At 45.5% G+C, this 12,672-nt stretch overlaps 1 long non-coding RNA gene across 1 annotated transcript; it reads left to right on the top strand.

The window, feature by feature from the left end:
- The first annotated feature begins 1,313 nt into the window (after nt 1-1,313).
- On the top strand, nt 1,314-8,697 carry LOC306822740. The gene is made up of 3 exons (XR_013778933.1): nt 1,314-1,878; nt 7,047-7,179; nt 8,042-8,697. It is a non-coding gene; the product is annotated as an uncharacterized lncRNA (long non-coding RNA).
- The last annotated feature ends 3,975 nt before the right edge of the window (nt 8,698-12,672 follow it).

Below are 12,672 nucleotides of genomic sequence, written 5' to 3' on the forward strand. Positions count from 1 at the left end.
CAAAGAGCGTCGAATCATAGGATGAGGTTTCACTCCTTTCTGTTTTTGTCGGCTCAAATTTAACGTCCCATTTTTCCCGACAGATATTGATGAGGGACACTAACACCATCACTGGGAATCTGTCTGTTTTAAAAACGACACCTTACAGCAGTAACAGATTACATTTCTGTTCCTGTAAAAAGCTCTGTTGGTCCTGTTGGGGGAGTTTCTGCTGGCTGCTCCGGGTCCCTGAATGCATCACCACGGCACCAATGAATAAAGAGATAAAAGATTAAAACTGGCAAAGAATCTTGTCTTTATTTATCTCACAAAACTGTTTAATGGATTTAATTTCAGGTGTACAAATGATTGCTGACTCGCTCTAGGTGGATCGACATTTGATTGTGATGTTCAGAGGGAACAACCAAACATTCAGGTCAGAGGTCAGAAAAAAAAAACGTAGAATTAAGTTATGTGAAGTAAAGAATAGGTCAAATGAATTTTAAGACCCAGGGAGAAGTGATTATGAACAGATCCTTCAGTAGCTGTGTTATTCAGTGAAAAAGTAAATAGACCTATCCATCTATTTACAGGCTACATCTAACCCACGACCGAGCCACAGTGGGGATGCTGGAGTCTGTTGGGGCTCCAGGCGTCATTATGTCTGCCACTCCTCTTTCTGTTTTCTCTCCTATACACTGATTAATCTGTGTTTTTCTTTGTTGACTTTCATTGACAGACGTTTGTATTCATCGCAGTAATGCATGCAACGCTAAACTGTCATTGCAAAATTTGCACATTTAATAGATAGATGTCATTTAACGGGGGGCAAAAATGAACAATTAAAACCATTGAGATGATTTCTTCACATCAATTTAAAAAGATTTATTATTGCCAACAGCTACTTTATAGACAAAGAGATTAAACACACCCTGTTGAAACAGACTTCATTTAAACTTTCCACAGCACAGATTTGCAGTGAGTGATATGTTTGACAGTCAAAAGACAACGGGAGGAGATTTCACATCAGAAAAACTCACACGTGTACATTTCATACCAGGAGGGGGCGCTAAGATCTATCTATCTATCTATCTATCTATCTATCTATCTATCTATTTATAGGAAAGACTCAAAAGATGGTTGTGGTGATTCATGTTGCCCCTCTGCACAACTCTACATTCTCATGCTTAAGACATTGTTTGACTTTTCATCAGGCACCATCATGTGGTGAACATTTATTTTTCCAGTCTTCTAGATGAAACTGCTATAGCGTGCTAATTTGTGATAAAAACCCTGCCTCAGGTCCAGCTCTCAGCCCGTCCCATTAGGCTGACTGAAGGTAAGGTTGAGACAGCATTTCCAGCATGGAGACCGCCATTGATGGGACTCCAGCGCCCCCTGCATGTACTGACGGGTGACATTTCACTTGGGGCAGCATGCACATTTTAATTGTTTAGTTCAAACTACAGAGTGTCCACAATCCCAGAAATGTAACACCCTGTGGAAATGTAATTATTTCAATACCACAGCAACAAAATCTGATTTTCAGCTTTAAAAAACGCAAGCAAACTCCTCCACACTGTCTACACTGCACAAGTTTATACACTGGCAACGGAAGAAAATGTTACCAATTCAGTTTTGCAACGGAGTGAGTGTGTAGGAGGTCTGCATTTCAGTCCGGAGTTATTTCCCTGATCTACTCCTCCATTGCCACCAGAGACTGTAAATTGCCACAAGTGAAAAAGTGGACTTGAGCATCGTGTAGTCGGAGTGATCCCTCCTCTCGTGTATAAACGATCTTCGGAGGCAGCAGCTCCGCAGACACGTCGGTCGGGAGATTCTGCCTGGAAACACCGCAAACTAACCGGAACCGACGGCCGACAGAGACGGACGGCTCCCGTAAGAGACGAGGGGGCCGACTAGGTGGGATCAAATTAATGACTGTTCTCGACAGCAGCTAACAGCTTACACACACACACACACACACACACACACACACTCACTTCCTGTCTGTAGGCGGAGCTGTCAGTGATGTAAACATGTCAGCTATTTTCACCCACATAAACATGGGAGGTGAATTAAAACCTTCTGTGGATGAAAAAAGGTTGAAACAGGTTTCTCTTTATCACACAAAAAATAAATCAGGATAAACCGACAACTACTAAAATATATATTTACTTATCCTTTGATAAATCCACCTGGAATAAACAGGACAGTTTATCAGAAATACTTTATTAATAATATGGGGGGGACATTTGCTATTTAATTTCTCTTAAACACAATTTAGAAGCAGGAAATATAGAAATGTGTATAGAATAACATAGAAAAGCAATAAGTACCAAGCAGAGTATACGAAGGAATAATAAGTGTACAAATCAAAGGGAAGTGAATATATGAACAATATATTATAATATAAACGTGTTGAGTGTTTCACATGAACACCGTGTTATCCAGCTTAATGTTTACATCCTGCTTCTGGAGTTCGATGCAATTTAACCAAATTCAGTTTTGGCCTGTTTTACTTTAAACTCTCACGTTGTTCCTTCTCCTGACTTTAAATGACGCTGCTGTCAGTTTGCCTGCACAGAAAGAGAGAATAAAGCTTTCTGTAAAAGTCGAATCAGCCAGCTGAAAGCAACACGCAGGCCTGATTCTGTAAGATCCAGGAATAGAGCTGAGGCAAACTGCAATCAATAATGCAGAGAGACTTTAATCAAGCTGCGGCGGACGGAGAGATTATTTATCTTAATTATTTCCTGGAGGGTGAACCCCATTCATGCTCGCAGTCTTTCATTTAGTGAGGGAAAGAAAAGCAGCACACGTTCATCTCACAGCATCCTCTGAGCTGCTGCGGCCCCGTGTCAGTGGGCGCAACCTACAAACCCTTCAGGCGTCTTTTTAGTCACAGAGGAAGAGCGAGCAAGAAGTGGAAGGAAGGAGATGAATAATAGTGGACCCTGCAGCTGCACACCGTCCTCAGCCAAAGAGGGCAGCAGCACCGGAGACAAGAGGGAGCACAAGTCAAAACAAAAAGACTTTCTGCGAGAGAGGGAGGGGAGGGAGGGAGGGGGGGAGAGAGAGAGAGGAGAGAGAGAGAGAGGGGGGGAGAGAGAGAGAGGAGAGAGAGAGAGAGAGGGGGAGAGAGAGAGAGGAGAGAGAGAGAGAGGAGAGAGAGAGAGAGAGAGGGGGAGAGAGAGAGAGGGAGAGAGAGAGGGGGGAGAGAGAGAGAGGGGGGAGAGAGAGAGAGGGGGGAGAAGGGATAGAGAGAGGGAGAGAGAGAGAGAAGGGAGAGAGAGAGAGAAGGGAGAGAGAGAGAGGGGGGGAGAGAGAGAGAGAGAGGAGCTATATTTAGCTCAGCTCCTCTGGCCGTGCCAGCTGGGGAGGAGAAGAGAGGAGGCCCGATGAATGCTGATTGAGATGTTGAAGTTCATGAATGAAGCGTGTGCAGCTTGGATTCACTTGTTGTGGAACGCTTCCCTTTTAAATCCACAAACAGCTCGGCTCCATGACACACATGTAACACTGCAAAAACTCCAATCTGAGGACGTCTGCTCGTCTCATTGATAGTCAGAAATATATCTCACATTAACCGGAAAAATGCAGATGAACATCTGCTGTGTGTTTCCTTTAATGTCATGGAGTTACATGTGTCGGGCGCTCGGAGGATCGCAGCCACTGCAGGATAATTAGACTAAAACAGTTACTAGAAGTGCTTTCACACTTGCACAAAACTGCTGACGTTTTCATGGCAGCTTTCGTCTTTATACCGCTGCTACCTGTCATTTATTTTTTCACGGTTGGTTCGCGGGTGTAAAAGGAGCAGCATGAACATAAAGATATGAAACATGTTGAATCGCTCTCGCTGTATTTACCTGAATATTTCCTGCGGGCTTCGGAGGGCTGGAGGGAGGTGATGCGTGTAAATGCGTCTTTTCTTTTTCCCACTGAAAGACCGAGGGCTGACACTCCGCCGCCATTTTCAACTCTTTATCAGACATTATTCTTCATTAGAAGTAGCTCGAATACGAGTGGTGTGCAACAGCGGTGTGACGGACTACCGCCCCCTGCTGGCCTGGGGAGTTATTTTGCTCTCACGCATGTGCAGGATGTACGTGGTGGTCGGCTGTAGTCTCGGCGGTGCGTTCATGTGCATCCAGGACGTGAGGCGACGCCAGGTCTTAGTCGTGTTTAGTGTCAGGGCCTTAAAGTGCGGCTGGAAAATGTGTTTGCGTCACAAATTCCAAATTTGTGGAATATTTCAGGAGTTTTGTGCATGTTTGAAAACACCTTAACACTCGCCCTCACTGTCAGCGCTCTGCGATGGTACGCCTTAATGTCCGTCCAGCTGATGTTATATTTGGGTCTGGAGTAAAGGTTCGACCCCTCATCAGCTTTTATGTGAACATTATCACAAGTTATTGCTCCGCTGTCCGGCTGGAACGCCACCGCCCTATCCCATTTGTGAGGCAGTTAATTTCTCACGTCGAAGGGCTTGCTTCACGTTTTACTGCCGTCCATAACTTCCACTAATGTTTCGACACTGAGCTGGTCGTCTGCGTTCGTCACTGTGCTGTGAATGTGTCAAAATATTCAGAAGCATTTTGTTCCTGTTGGTTCCAGGACGGGTGACAGGAACGTCCACGCAGCCCATAATGATGTCAGGCTCCTGCATCAGGCAGTGTGTGTGTGTGTGTGTGTGTGTGTGTGTGTGTGTGTGTGTGTGTGTGTGTGTGTGTGTGTGTGTGTGTGTGTGTGTGTTAGCCTACAATAGCTGTTTTCACATTGACACTTGTGACCCGTAGTATCTACAGTCCATGTTCATGACGTCTGTGTCAGTCGTTCTTCGGGTTGCAAAATTCCGGGAATTTTCAAAGTTGGAAACTTTTTATGGGAATTAATGGGAATAAACTGGGAATTTACAAAATTCAAAGTTGGCCTAGAACCCTGGTCTACACTGTGAGCCCAGAGCACAAGACTATTGAAGCTACAGATTTGAGCCATCAGACAGGTCATTTCAATACTAAATACTGTATTGAGGCTGGACTTCCTGATTCCTGCAGACAGCTGTCAACAATGAGGCAAATCTCCGTCAATAAATGCATCCTGTAAAGTGTTGATTTGAAATGATCAGTAGGAGTGTCAGCCAGAACAGGAATACTGGATTTTATCGGACTGTGTCTAAAATCTCCGACATAAGCGCTCCGATAAGCAGAGCATTTTCTGCTCCAGCACTTCTATCCAGAGGTGACTCTGGTTCATTAATCTAATGTACAGTATTTGACTCACTTGTAGAATACTGTAGATATCATGTTGAACATTTCTCTCACTCTCTTAGTTAATCATCACTGGATGAAGCCTTGTCTAACATTCAACACTACACAAGAAGTCATTAAAGTTTGTATGATTCATGCTGATATCGTATCGATGTCGGCCGATACTCCAGGCTGCAGTATCCCTAAAAGTAACGATTCCTGCTGTGAACTAAAGTAACCTCATGATGATGTCATCAAAGTGCAACGTGTGCTGCTGACTTGATGTCAGGTAAAGGTGTGTCACATGCCTGTGTCGTTCATCATCAGCAGCTGAAGTAGAAGGAAGCTTTCCCAGCGCGCTCTGCGATGCTGTGAAGAGTGGAGCAGAGTAAGACGATCCCGTCGGCTTCATTCGCTGATTGAGTTGAGTTTGACTGAACCGGCGCCGTCGATGGATCCATCTGGAAGGAAAAGGAATTAGAGATGTTGACGCTGATAACTGGAGGAGCGTTCTTCTTCTCTTTCTCTCAGAGCGTGCTCTCTCTCTCTCTCTCTCTCTCTCTCTCTCTCTCTCTCTCTCTCTCTCTCTCTCTCTCTCTCTCTCTCTCTCTCTCTCTCTCTGTCTGTCTGCGTTTTAATCTGATCGTCCACCGCTGCGAGAAGTGAGGAGCATCTCTCAGGTTTTCTCGCTCAGAGTTTTAAAGATGATTGGTTATTAGATTGTGCTGAGTGTCTGCTCTCCGACTCCTCTTGCATTTGGCCGGTTCTGTCATGTGAAGGCCTTAAGTGGATTTTTATTTGATTCGTAAAGTCGATGTGGGATCGTCAGACCCAGACTGAGTTATCCTGCTCACAATATGGCAGCAGATTATGTGCACGGACTTTACACTCATATGAAAAAGCAAACATGCAGGATCTAGAGACGAAACCATCCCTTAAAATACAGTTAAAAATGTATAAAACATGGGGGCGCGCGTGCAGAGCAGAGCCATGTAGCGAGGCTCTGCTCCTCGCGCGGGTTTGCGTCCGGCCTGTGGCCACTTTCCCGCATGTCTCTCCCTGCTCTCTCCCTCTCCACTCTATCCACTGTCCTTCCCTATCAAATAAAGGCATAAAGGCCAAAAATAAACCTTTAAAAAAAAAATTTTTTTTATAAAACATGGACAATTTAAATCAGTAGAGCTAAAACATATACTGCAGTACACGTTCTCACCAGCAGAGGGCCTCTCGTTCGACTGTTGCAGCTTAAAAAGAAAACCAACCTTAACAGATGACGACTTACTAAAGAAATGAGGAGCCACCGGAGGGGCTGTTACATCGAGACGGTAAAACTGAACAGAAGTTGCGCGTTGATGACAAACAGGACAGACAGATATATAACCGCCGAACAAACTTTAACAGTGGAAAAAAAATCAACCCTTGAAGAAAAGTCAAGATATCCACTATTGAACACTGAAATGGGAATAAACATGAAAGTAAGCGTCTGTGAGATCCATAACCGATGTGCCAGACTGCTCGCGCTCAGTGGCATTTTGAAGTTAATATTTGTTTCGGTCCAAAATCAGATGGAGCCGATTGAGATCCATCCGACACCTTTGTTTCCTAAGAGAGATTATATAATGCATGTTTACAGTCAGAGAATTTAAATAGAATAATCATATCATGTGTTTATAAAAATCATCACTCAGTGATTGACCCTGCATAGTGATCTTCATCACATCGTGTGCTGAGACTGTTTCAACAGGAATACTGTGTCCAGGTGTTCCCGAGCTGAGCTCATTGGTGTGTTGAAGGCGTGTGTGTTTTGTCTTACAGGTTCGACTTGTTGTGTTGGTGACTTTAATGATGGGAGGAGGGCAGAGCAAAGAGAGACAAGAGGAAACTGAAACCCAACATGACGTGTCCGACAACACCGACGTCCCAGGATCAGAATCTGCTGCTCCTGAAGGTACTTTTATTTCACTAACGTAAACATAATTACACTGATGGTTCCCAACTGTTTAGGCTGGTGACCGATACAAACAGCCACCAAGCGGCTCACATCGCTACAGTCAAAGTTGGGAATAGTACAAAAATATCCAATCCTCACAGTCCTGCTTTTCTACCCTTCAATTAGGGTACAAATCCGTCCCTAAAGGGTGGAGCCAGACACACTGCTGTCTGTTGATTGGTCGAAAGAATCGTCACTTCCGTGCGACAGTGGACAAGCTCAAAGTTGGCGTATTTAAAAATCTTGTGGGTTTCGAGAGAGAACTTACTTTTCTTTCTTTTTTTTCTTTTTTTTAAAGTCAGATTAAATATATTTTTGGTAGAAACAACAACGAACACAGGATTGAAAAAAGCTCTGGATTGTGATTCTGTCTATTTTTGTGCATTTCTTCATATTTCTTTCTTATTGTATTTTGCGTTTTGGAGTTCATGAGAGTACTTTCAAGACTGTTTGGGTTTTTTTTTCTTCTTTTGTTTTTGCAAATTATTTTGAGATCAGATTCGAACCCGCAGCTGCTGCAATGAGGGCTATAGCCTCTGTACACGGGGTGTGCGATGTACCCGCTAGGCTACCCGACACCGCTCATTGTAATGTATTTAGATATAAGTAGAAAGTCTACAAACCTTACAAAGAAATCCGTTAATAATCTGCTGTAAGATTTGAACACTTCCTTCAGACTACAACTCATCATGTGAGCATGAAGGGGTTAACTTCAACTTTACCATCCTAATAAATAATCATCCCTCCAAAAAACTGTCAGCGCACGTGTTGTAAGATTTTTAAATTGCTGCATTAAGTGAATTGCTGTCACTCCGCACAGACACCCCAGGAGAGCTGCCCCAGTGCCAGATGGGAAACAGGAAGGTGGACAACATGTGTTTCATGATCTCGTGCACCAACTGGTACTGAGCTGAACTGAAGGAGCTGCATCACCAAAAACAAGCCGATGACGCCATCGACAAAGTCCAGCATGCTTGGGTGGACTTCCTGGATTGTTAATGAGCGGTTGAAAGATGAACTTTTGACATAGTAAATGGACCTGAGCTCAGACTGTAGCGTGCTAGTCTAGTCATCAGCTTTCACACCCTGATGGTAGAGGCTGCTGAGTGGTGAGAACATCAGAGGTAACTGTTTCCATTCATACGCCAGAGGACTTCCTCAGTACTGCAGAGGAGCCCTTGAGCAAGGCACCGAACCCCCCAAAAACACTGGTTAGCTCCCCACTCTGACATCTCTTCATTAGCGCATGTCCACAGGTCCTGTTAGTGCATGTGTGTGATTCAAGCCTCAGCGTGTGAGAAGCATTAGTTAAAGTCTGTGGTCATGCAGCAGTCACAGGATATCAACATGTTAAAAAACTGAAGTGCACTGAATGTAAACAATACAAGACTAAATGCAAAAATAAACCTGAAACAAAGTTAACTGTGTAAATTGTTTGTGTGGTTTACTGTGAAATAAAGATGTGTTGGTGGACGACTGATGAGGTGAGCGTGACATTACCTCGATGAGCCTGCTGGATGCAGTTTGAACTGTCAATGTAAAGTTCCAAATGGCTGAATATATAAATAACTTCTTCCATCTTTCTTTCTGTAAAATTATTAAAACCATGAATGGTGCACATGGTACATAGTTAATCCATGCGTCCATATTTTATATATATATATATATACATATATTGATACTCTATTACTGCACCATAGTTCTGTCACGTCTGTTCATTACATATATGTATCATGTCTGATCACATCTTTGTCCGATCACTGTTCACTTATATCTTCTCTGCACTACAGTTCTGTTTATACCTGTTTCAACAGTCATCATATACACCTGTTCACATGTCTGTTTACATCATATACACCTGTTCACATGTCTGTTTACATCATATACACCTGTTCACATGTCTGTTTACATCATATACACCTGTTCACATGTCTGTTTACATCATATACACCTGTTCACATGTCTGTTTACATCTGATACACCTGTTCACATGTCTGTTTACATCATATACACCTGTTCACATGTCTGTTTACATCATATACACCTGTTCACATGTCTGTTTACATCTGATACACCTGTTCACATGTCTGTTTACATCTGATACACCTGTTCACATGTCTGTTTACATCTGATACACCTGTTCACATGTCTGTTTACATCTGATACTTGCATGTCTTTCTACATCTCATGTCGACGCTGTTCTAACTGTGACTTGAGTGTTTTAACTTTTGCTAACATCTACACACTTTAATCTCTGCTGTTCTTCATATCTAACTCTGATTGGATTCTAACCTGTATTAACACACTAACATCCTGACACTTATTCTAACCTGTACTAACACACTAACATCCTGACACTTATTCTAACCTGTACTAACACACTAACATCCTGACACTTATTCTAACCTGTACTAACACACTAACATCCTGGTACTTATTCTAACCTGTACTAACACACTAACATCCTGACACTTATTCTAACCTGTATTAACACACTAACATCCTGGTACTTATTCTAACCTGTACTAACACACTAACATCCTGACACTTATTCTTCTTTTACACTTTGTTCTTGATGATAGGTTAAAATGTTTTTGTATAGTTGCACTGTCGTTGCTGCTGTGTGTGCCCTGAATTGTTTGAAAGTTTTTTGAATTTGAATTTGAATTTGTAGCAGCCGTCGACCAAGACAATGAGGAAGCGTGGAATTCAAGTCATCTCATGTCGAGCACCGTTGAACTAGAGAAGAAGGCAAATAAGGCCAAAATTCACAATCTCAAGCAGTGGATTACACTTCATCATAAATAAACATTTTACCATTCATTCATAAACATTGTACCTTAAACCCATAAACAATAACACAGACATCACAACAGGCCTGATTCAAATACGACGCCAAACAATATTGCACAACCCCTTATAGCAGTGAACCTCGCTTTTCATTCAGAAATTATTTAATTAACACCTCAACAATTATGCAAAGCATGCACATACCTCGCGCCGCATGACGAGGGTGCAAACTTTTCATCGGACAGGAATCTCCATAGAAGCCCAAACGAACCTTCATGCTTGTGTCAAAAACACCACCCAATAAAACTCAGTTTTAGTGTCACGTTCAGCAACAATGAATTACTGTGACAAACAAACAAAAAAACACTGTACATACCATAAACTCTGCTTAAATTCCCCCGTCTGCTGCTCACTGTGAGACAAGCCGAGTGTGCGCTAAAACACACTATTCATGTTCCAGGGTGGCGTTACGTTTCGGACCACTTAAAATATTGTGGCGAGCTGCATGGAAGAATGACACATGGACCAAGAGTTGGTCTTACTTTGGCGCACACTGCCCCAAGCAGGTGCTTTTATTTAGACAGAACATCAAGAACACAACAACACACTGCCCACAGCAGGAGGTCATGAACATCAATACCCCAAACACTCATGGTTTAACCCAGAGTCCCGAACACCCATAATGCTTTGCAGCACCCAGTCCCCGCGATTGGCTCTATGATCGCTACATAGCCCCCATCTGAGGGGTCAGTCGTCCTCTGCGACCCCTTCAGCCAACACAAAGTCCCTCAAGCGTCCAGGCCGCATCTGGCGCCGAGCGGGCCATGTAGGACCATCAGGAGCCGGTCCAGGTGGAGGGTCAGGGCACGGAATGATGTCATCACCTCCCTCATCAGCAGCAGGTGGAGCAAAAGGGTGATATGGGGAGAGCCTGTCCTGGTGCAGCACCACCATGTGACCCCTACCAGGCATCCGTACCCGGTACACGACCTCAGACAAACGGCCCACCACATCACCGGGCCCCTGCTAGTTGCTGCACAGTTTTGGAGAAAGTCCCTTCTTGCAGACAGGGCAGTACACCCACACCTTGTCCCCTGGTGCAAAGGCCTGTCCTTTGCAGCGGGTGTCATAGGCCCTCTTCTGCCGGACACCGGAGTTTGCCTGGGCCTGGCGGGTGTAGTCATGCCCCACATGCAGACACTCCCTCCGTCTGCGGAAGTAGTCCATTTCTTTTCCGCTGGTGATCTCAGGTTCCAGCGGGGCGTCCCTTCTGGGCGGTGCAGGCATCACAGCAATGCACGTGTAGCTTCACATCTCGTCGACAACCCGGCCAGTAGAACCGGGCCCGGAGGCGGTGAAGGGTCTTGGCATTTCCATAGTGCCCTGCACCCACCTGACCATGGACAACCTGGAGAACTTGGGGGCGTAGGTCCCAGGGCACCAACAACTGCAGGAGGTCGTTCCCTCGTCCAGGAGCCTGCCACCTCTGGTACATCACTCCATTACGGATCTCGAAGCAGCCCCACTGGGAGTGATAAGCTTTCGCCTCAGGTCCCAAGGCGAACACTTCTGTCCACGTAGGTTGCTGTCCTGCCTCCAGCCAGCCTCTCACCAATGCAAGAGTTACATCATTCTCCTGCTGTTCCCTCAGCTGCTCAGCGGTCAGCGTGAGCCACCCCTCTCCATCGCTGATAGGGCAGGCAGCCGCCGCCCTCTGGACTGCCTGGCTCCGCTGGGTTGCAGCTGACCGACGGTGTCCCCCTGGCTGGTGCTTCCTCTCCCGCCCAGACTGGAGCTCCACAGTCTCTTTGCCTAGGGTGACTGTCCTCTTCACCACGTCAACTTGGGCTCCCCAGTGGCTCAGCAGGTCCGATGATACACGGGTCCCAGATATTGGCAAGCCAGAACTCGTGCACCACCTCCTGGTCTCCAGCCCCGACCATCAACAGCCTCTTCCCCTCCATGCTAGTCTTTTCTCCGGTCACTGTCATCAGCTGGGTGCTGGTGGGGTTCCAAGCTATGAAAGGTGGGCCTGTGGTGTCAAGGAGGATGCCTGGTCTCACCATGGAAATGGTTGACCCCGTGTCTATCAGGGCATGGCAGGTTTGACCATCAAGTTGACAGTTCAGGTACAGTCCTTTTGTGTGGCCACAATGGCCCACCAGTGTACATCTGCCTTGGAGGGGAGTTGGAGGCTGGAGTGGCGGTCCCCTCACTGGGCCACTACATTACACTACATACAGCTGCACGTCTGCGGCGAAGTTGCCCTGGCTTTCTCCTCCCCATCTGTTACGAATGGCCAGCTGGTCTCTGCTGTGATCCGTGGAGCGCTACTGTCCAAACCGTCTCTGCAGAGCTGTGGTCAGGTTGCTGAGGTCTCGCTGTTGTGCTAGGGTGAGGTCAAGGAGCACTTGAACTGCCTTCCCTTCCAATGCCAGAGCCAGGTGGGTGGCAGCTTCCTCGTCGTTCCAGTCACTATGCAGTGCTGCGAGTTGGACTTGGGAGAGGTATGGCGCCAATGGCGTTGTCCCATTAAATCGTGGCAGCTTGACTGGTGGCGCCGCCACAGGTTGTGACCAACCTCCTGTGGTCAATGATGGGGGAAGATCATCTGCAGCGTTGATCTCCAGCGGGTTGTAAGCCGGAACCATCACGGCGTCG

The sequence above is a fragment of the Symphodus melops genome (genome assembly GCF_947650265.1).
Source record: "Symphodus melops genome assembly, chromosome: 4".
Lineage (NCBI taxonomy): Eukaryota > Metazoa > Chordata > Actinopteri > Labriformes > Labridae > Symphodus > Symphodus melops.